This window comes from Marmota flaviventris, chromosome 6, assembly GCF_047511675.1.
Source record: "Marmota flaviventris isolate mMarFla1 chromosome 6, mMarFla1.hap1, whole genome shotgun sequence".
NCBI classification, from domain to species: Eukaryota; Metazoa; Chordata; class Mammalia; order Rodentia; family Sciuridae; genus Marmota; species Marmota flaviventris.
In genome coordinates, this window is record NC_092503.1 from 91,808,887 (window position 1) to 91,818,006 (window position 9,120).

Below are 9,120 nucleotides of genomic sequence, written 5' to 3' on the forward strand. Positions count from 1 at the left end.
AAATTTAATGATAAATTGCTACATTGATGTCATGACACCTAAGTTCCACCATTGGTTTGACTACTAATGAATTGTTAGAGCCCAGAAAATCACTTTATCTCTCTCAAGCTCAGTGATTTAATCTGTAATGTGGTTGGATGCCATCTACTTGCTCAAAGTTTATTTCAGAGTGCTAAATTGTTAAGGTTATATGTCAGAGACTCTAGGAGTAAAGTGAAAAAGAAATTGAGAGAAAAAGGAAGACAATTACTTTGGTTGGTCAATGGACAATGCGTAATGAAGGTTTGGAACACATGGTACATTCAGCTTTTTATAAATACAAATATAAATATGAATGCTATGTTACTATTATTAGTTTGTTACACTTTATACACAATTTAAATGTCTATTGCTTTATCCACATACTCTCATATCATATTTCTTTTACTTGTTTGTTTTGGTACCAGGGATTAAACCCCAGAGTGCATAACCACTTAGCAATATCCCCAGAACTTTTTATATTTTATTTTGAGACAAGGTCTCACTCAGTTGCTGAGGCTAGTTTTGAACTCATGGTCCATCTGCTTCAGCTCCCAAGCCACTAGGATTACAGGGGTGTGCCACCACACCTGGCTCTCATATTTCTTTAAGAATCCTACTTTTTTAAATTTAAACTTTTCATTTTAATGCATTATCATTATATACAATAGTGGTGCTCACTTTGCATGTTTATAAATGTACATAAAATATTTTTTGAAAGTGTCAGTGATAAATGTGTAACTGCACAGTGGAATAAAATATTTCCATTGATTTCAAATTCATAACCTCATTCTCCTAAACAATGTGCCTTAAATAATTCAGCTAATAGAGGGGGAAACTCCATTATTTGAATCATATTTCAGTGATATTATTAACAAGTACTTTTGTCACTCACAATTTTTTTCAGATTGCTAAATGAAGTGCAAATTGAACACATGTTGTAAAACTGAACTACAATATATCAACATTTCTACAAGACATAATAGCCTAGACATTTCACCAATCTTCAAAAATGTGAATAAAGAAGACTTAAAATTACATAGTTTATGCAAAATTGGGGGCAACCATAGTATCTCTGTTCTCCATAATGACTCATAATTTATTTGTATGTTTATGTAAACAGACATGTAAGTTTTTTTTCCCCCTAAGTTTTTGGCTGTTTAGATGTAGATAGAATTTTTTAAAAAATTCTATTTATTTACACACTACTTTATTTTACAGAAATATTCTTATCACCACCAAGTGTGTTGACTTATCCTTTTAATTCATCGACTTTTCCCATTCTTTTCTATCACTATCATAAAGGGTATACTATAAAAGAAGCAAAATGAGCTGTCATCTTTTTCTGAAGAAAACATATTTTCTTCAGTTGTTATTGAAATTCCAATTGATTATTTCACTGTGTGTACAATATATTCTAGTCAAATAGACATCAATAAAAACACATTCCCAATAACTCATTAGCATCACAGTATCACCAGGGAAGTTTTCATTTCAGGCTTTTGCTAATTGGCTGTGATGGGGCTTCTGATTCATGAACAGATCATTTGAGTCCCCTCTGTCACTCAGGTTATAGTTATCAATACTGCCAGTCAAGGTTACTGGAGCATAGCATTACTCACAAAAAGAGTAGACAAATGTGCATGAATAGGTCACTATAAACCTCTATACTGCTAGTGAAGAGAATAAAAAGCATATAGATCTTTGTCAATGGAAAGAACTTCAGAAATCATCAACTGCCTCATTTTACTGATAAGGAAATTAGAATTTAGAGACAGAAAGATTCTCTTGATCAGACAGGTAATTAGAGGCAACAGCTAAGATACATATCTTGGTCTCATGATTGTCACTCCATTGCTTTTTTCACTTCACCTGCTACAGGTTGCATATGCAATGGATCAGAAGTTTGCAACTAACCATGGAGTATTTCTCTTCATTTTCTTCTATTTCTTATGTATAAATAAAACTAGAGAAAACAAAGTTTTGGATATTGTTGACAAATTAAATTACATAGAAAGACTGGGGACAGTCTTTTCTAATTATGTAGACAATAAGTTATAAATAAAACGGAAAGCTGGTGTTTTGAGAATAAATGATTACCCATTAATCTATTCAAATATGTCCATGCTCCCATTCCTACAGCCTCTAGTGGACCGTATCTCACAACTGCATTCTGCTCTTGGTAAATCTCATGATAACAGCAATAATGTGATGTTCTTCTTCTGTCAACAGGATCTTCTCTCTCTTGGTCTGCTTTCCTAGCATTAAGCTTTCTCCCCATTTCTTTTCTGCACGTTCATGAGCCAATTCTGGAATAGAATCACAGGTTGGTGAGTTTTCCAAAACTCTTCCTCTTTGCCTGCTGCAAACTTTTGAAATGTATGCAGCTAAAGTAGATATCCTTCCTGACTTCTTAAGTGTGAAGAATATTTTTTCTGATAAAATAACCAAGACGTGGACATGCTTTTGCTCATCATTCACCATTTTAAAGAAGAGCAAAAAAAATTCTTTCCTAAAAATCCTTTTGTTGTCAACTTTACTTAGTGAAAAATAATTCTTAGAATAAAAACTGTAAATGAAATAATGTGCAAATACTTTTTCCCTGAAAATACATACCAGTTGTTACTTAGTAAAACAGTCTATGAATCAAAAGATGACATGTTTATTATAATTTCCTGAATCCAAGGCACTTCATAAACAAGATGTTTGCTTTCCAAGGTAATTTTAATCCCAGTAACATACATCAAAATCTTAAGTAATTCTTAAGTGTGAGGAAATCAGAGTGGTAGATGTTAAAATTTTGCTCCCTTTTATTTTTATTTATTTTTATTTTTATTTTTTAGAAAGCAAGGTATAAAACAATACATATATTATGATACCACGTATATAAACACATATGTGCACATATAAAACATCATATTTGTCTATATAAACCTTTAAAAAGAAAATGTAAGAAATAAAGATCTGGGAAGATGTTCAAATTGAAAACAGTAACTACTTTTGAGGCAGGGGCTTCAATGGGGAGGTTCAAGGTTAAGGTAGATTTTTATCACTTTATAGGCATTGCTCAAGTTTTTTTATAGCAAAAATATATTCGTGTATTAGTTGTATAATTTAATTTTAATTGCCCCCTTGACACAACCACAGCACCACAGGAAACAGATGGTGTAAATTAATGATGGGATAATGAATAAAGTTATGGGTAGGACTCAGAAGAATCTTAGGAGTGTGATGGACCCCAGAGTGAGTAACAGTGAAGTGTTGCTGTCCTTAAATCCAAAGGGATGAGGGAGAGGGCAGTTGCAGGAACCCAGAAGCACGTAATCAGGTTTCTTGAAGGGGCATCATGACACGTGAGCTTAGGATGCAGCCAATCTGAGGAGTTAGGGAAAAACAAGAGAAGTGGGAAATAAATGTCCTCTCCTTCTCCTGCCCCACAATCACCTGCTGGAGCTCCCTACTGGCATATTCAATGAAAGCCAGAGAGTGTTGGAACTTGTCCACTTTGTCCAGTGGGAAGTTTGGAGGGTAGATCTGGGTGGACAAAAGAAGATAATGAAACTGAGGGAAAACCTGACTAAACCCCCAGACTCAATACGTTTTGCCTATTCTAAATTACTTACTTTGAATTCACTTCAAAAATCAACAGTTTCAGAGATAAAGCTAACCCTCAAATGTGTAAGTTCTAACAGCTGAAAAAGTTGATTACGCATACACAGACCACTAATTACATCCTAAATTCCTGTTATCTTAGTCCATACATATCCTCAAACCGTGTCATTGGAGAGCATGATTGGAGATTTGCTCTCCCATCTCCACACTACATGAATAAACTCTTTAAAACAAAAATAAAAAAAAACAAAAAACAAAAAACTGGTCATCTCAGTGATTGGCATACTGTGTGGTGGGCAAAATGGTCATAGTTTGATAATAATAACAGGCACTCTCCTTTGAAAACAGTGAAAGGAAAGGGGGACGTGTGCAACATGGTCATCTGTGAGTGTTGGGATAAAGCATATTTAAAATTTCTTGCTGGGCTGGGGTTGTGGCTCAAGTGGTAGCACACTTGCCTGGCATGCGTGTGGCCGGGGTTTGATCCTCAGCACCACATACCAACAAAGATGTTGTGTCTGCCAATAACTAAAAAATAAATAACAAAAAAAAAATTCTCTCAGAAAAAAAAATTTCTTGCTTGTGCTTATTCGCATTTTTCTATAATAAATAATTTTCAATTGAAGTTTTAAAACACTATGACCATTTGAAAAACTGTAAGTATTCAAACGATGTACAGAAATAGAAGAGACAAGCTCAGAGGTGAAGCCACCTTTCATTAAAGAGTGCAGAAAAGAAAACAGTTAGTCAGTTGAGATTGGAGTGTGTCTCAAACCTGAGATAGTCCCTAGGGAAAGGCTGATTTTTTTTTTTTAATTTTTATTGTTGGTTGTTCAAAACATTACATAGTTCTTGATATATCATATTTCACACTTTGATTCAAGTGGGCTATGAACTCCCATTTTTACCCTATATACAGATTGCAGAATCACATCAGTTACACATCCATTGATTTACATATTGCCATACTAGTGTCTGTTGTATTCTGCTGCCTTTTATTCAATGTTTTGTCCTCCTATCCTGAGACTTCTTAATTTGTTCTAGTTTCATAGTGGTAGTGATTCCCTAAGTACTTAGAAGATCAAATATGAAGATTAACCTATTAGAAATACAATTTAACACAATTTTTCTCCTTCTATTTTTCCAATTTTTGCCTTTATTTCTTTGCCACCACGTACCTTTATCTTTGACTATTCACTCCTGTTCCACCTTCGTATTTCTACTTTCATCGCTGTTTTATATTTGTCTGATTCTAGAATTATCTTTTCCTAAAACTTAAAAACAGTTGATTCATAAAAACTGAAGTGGAAAAAGCTACAATGGTAGTGAAAAATATATACAAGCCCATTAGATTATCTCTTTTAAAAATATAAAAATTTTATTTATCAATGGACCTTAATTGTATTTATTTATTTCTTTATATGCGGTGCTGAGAATCAAACCCACTGCCTCACATATGCTAGGCAAGTGCTCTACCACTGAGCTACAATGCCAGCCCTAGATTATCTCTTGAATGAATATATTTTATACAATGAATTGAGTGACTGGAGAGGAAAGATCTAATATGTTGAATAACGGACTCTAAAATTTTGGAAAACAATGTAAAATAATAGTCCTGTTTGTTTTTTAAAATTGCAAATGACACTGCCATAAATATGAAACATGTACTCAGTATCCTCTTTGGGAAAGTCTATGTAATACGTGATTTTCTTATAGCAAGGAACACTGAAAATCTAGCACTGTATGCACAAATACATAATATGTTAAAGTAAAATGAAAAATAGGGTTTGAATATCCACCTGAGCACACACAGATGTCTAATTTGTTCACCAGAATATGGTAAGTATGGTGCAGTCACTACAGTGTAAAATATCTGTAACAAAAGAAGAGTCGTGCATGCATAAGTGCACATAGAGAGGAGTCTCAGGAGTTTATCCTCAGGAAGTTAAAAGATTTCTATTTTCTATTCATTCATTTTATGATTTATTATAATCATTCTATACAGCAGCACCCAGCAGAGAAAGTATAGTTAAAGTTGGCTTTTTGCTGCCATTATAAATCCCCCTTTTTGAATGATTTATAACTTGGGTGTTTTTATTTGCTTTTCCCTGAAACTCGGCATATAGGTACTTAAACTGTGAATCATTATTTCCTCAAATTTAATTTAAATCGGTTTAGTCTTTCTTTCTTTCTTTTTTTTTTCCTATCAACCAGAGAAGCATAAGATAGAGTCACATGGGACATCACAAATTCTATGTTCCTGAAATAGGGCAGTTGCTAACAGGAAGCAGATAATAATTATCATATGAATGTCTTTTTAAAATCCCTGCTGGACAAAATGAGTATGTGGAGTGTTCTAGGGCAATTCAGTCCTCTTTTAAAAGCCAGTTTTAACTTTCAACATTGCAACAATTTACTACATTAAAAATGTTAAAAATAAAATGTAATATTAATTAACATTCTCTGAACATCTGATTGAACTTTGACTTGCTCAAATACTCAAAACATTCTTTTTAAAAATTATGGGTTGAATGTGGCATTGTTCTTTTTTTAATTTTGAAAGCATTTTTCATTTTTTTTTTCTTTAAAAATAAATCAGTTTTAGAATAATGCAGAAAATAGGTATGGTTACAAATCTTTCTTTAAATAATAGAAAAATTACTGTTAAATGAATCTCAAAATTGTGTCACATACTAATTGAGTATTATACACATTCCCATAGAGTTTGTTTTTAAGTAAATAAACACACATTATTTAAAAACTTTAATTAGATAGACTTTTTCTTAACTTGAAGACATGTTTGTAGCATATAATTGTGTACAAGTGATTTGTAGTTGTATATTGTTTTGGAAGGCATGTATTTCCTGCAACCTCTCTAACCATCCCTATGTGGTTGCTATCTCCACCTGTTGTGTCCCATGTTACATTTTTATTGATAGGATGTTCACATTTCTTTTATCCTTGACCTCATCCTCTTGAGAAAACTCATATTCTTTCCTGATTTCACTTAACATCTGTTTGTTGATATTTCTTAATTTATGACTACTGCCCAAGTTTCTCTTTTGTATTTCATACCACTCTGCCATGTGGCCTAATCGATGTCTACATTTGCCTACCGATTACAAAACGCCTGAAGCTCCATTAGACGAGAACTGAGTCCTTTACATTTATTTTCCAGTACCCCCCTATCCTTTCTCTATTCTCAATGAAAATTATAATTATGAATCCTGTTCCTCAGGTCACGCCTATAGCACCTTTATTTCTGAGTAGAGTTTTTGTCACTGAAACTTAATTGAAAACAGGTCTAGAAAATAAGTTAATGTAATCCTCTAGCATCTGACATAAACTTTGGCATACCAAAATTTTTATCATCTTATAAATGAACTTTTAATTATTTACATTCTTATATTTCTAAATATATTTTAGGAAATACTAGCATAGCATAGGTTCAAGCTCATAACATAAGGTCAACAAATTTTTATTGAATGAAAGCATTTAACATAAAAACATCTGATAGGTTTTTAATGTGCCTTGTCCCTAAAGAATTCATGTGTGGATGCTTGGTCATCAGTGTGATTGTGTTGGGGTGGTGGGACCTGTAAGAAGTAGGACCTTGTAATAGCTCATTAGGTCAAGGAGTACTGTCTTTAAAATGAATTGATGTGGTTCTCATGGGATCCTGATTTCTTTTCATGAGGAAGTGTTATAAAAAGAAAGACTGGCTATTTACGTTTTCTGTCTTATAATATAATCTCTCCCTCTCACACAGGCTTATCACTGAGATGTTATCCACCAAGAGGATTTCACTGGAGCTAGTGCAGTGCAAGCCATTGAAGCTCCAAAAGTGTGATTTAAACCTCTTATGTTTTTAAGTTAACAGACACAGATATTTTGTTATAGTACAGAAGTAAAAAGAGAATAATACATGAAATTGGTACCAAGGAGTTGGGCTCTTACTATAATTATAACTGAAAACAGGGATATAGATTTGGAACTTTTATCAAAAGAGGTTGAATGAGTTTGGAGGAGCAGGCTACAAAGCTGTAAATATAATATCAGTGATTCTAATGAGTGTTCAAATGATGGGGAGACTAGGGAATTAGTTTTAAATAAAAATAAGATTTCAATTGGAAATTAAAGAAGTTGCCTGCCTTGTTCTACCATTGCAGAAAGCTTGAATGAACTGTGTCCATGCCCGAGAGCTTTAGAGATAGGCAAATTTAAAATGATAGAACAGGTTTTTTGGCTAAGGAAATTTTTTTAAAAAATGTATTTGGTCTGCTGCCTGACTATTATTGGTTATTTTTAAACATATTTACAGTGGTGACTCTGGAACAAAGGGAAACATTTGGAAACCAGGGAAAGAGCAAAATGGAAAATGTGTGTTGAGGCTGCAGCTAAGCAATGCTTACTAAAGAGATTAGTGTGTATAAATATGAGTCATGCACTAATCTTCCAGGCAAATAGAAAAAAATACTTTGAGGGTTTCTCAGAATTCTTCAACCATCCCCCTTCCATTACAGACCCAGAGACCTTCTAGGAAGGAACTGTTTTAGGAAGAGTCCCTGGGGTGTTCTCAGTAGACTAACTGACCAGGGTTGTGTATTTGTCACCCTGCTTATAGGTGACAAATTGTTACATGTCTGCAGCCATCATTCAAATGATCCCCCAATAGCTTGTGCATCAGCAAACCTTAGGAACATCCATGTAGTGCTGATTTTGTGGGTGCACAGAATACCAGAGTTATGGAGTCATGTCAGATTCTACCAAGATTTTAAAAGAAAGCCTAGATGGCATGCAGAAATTTGCTACAGAGTTGGAAAAAAAGGTACTGTTAAGTATCTTTTTATGGAGGACAATGCCTAGTGGAGTCATGGGAATGGAGAGAGTCTGGGGACACTAGTAAGGTAGAGCTATTAGCAATGTTCATGGTTTGCTGGGGAAAGCAGCAGAGGGTATGCAAAGTTAAACAACATGGCATGATAGCAGTAAAGCCACAAAAGGTGGGACTGTCTGAATACTAGAGGCAACTCCCCAGGCACACTGTGCAAAGTGTGCTGGACTTGAATCTTTAAGAATTCATATCTTCCCTTCTGGAATTCAGTCTTGATTTTGGTCTGTTACTCCATTGTACTTTCCTGTTTTCATCTTGGGATTGGAATGTTTATCCTATCCCTGTCCCACCATTGAATCTTGCAATGATTCAAACTGTTTTCTAATTTTATAAGTATTCCCTGCTGAAAAAGAAAATTGCCTTGAGTTTCAGATGGGACATTGGACTTGGAATTTTGAATAATTTTGGAACAAATAAAGAGTTTGGTTCAGCTGGTGATGAAGTGAATGCACTTTGCATTGTGAGAAGGACATAAACGTCAGAAGTCAAAGGCAAAAGAGTAGTATTTGAACGTGGATTGTTCTTCAAGGTTACAGGTGTTGGAGGCTTGGTCCTCACTGTAGCAGGGTTGAGTTGATTGTGTCTAATAGAGATAC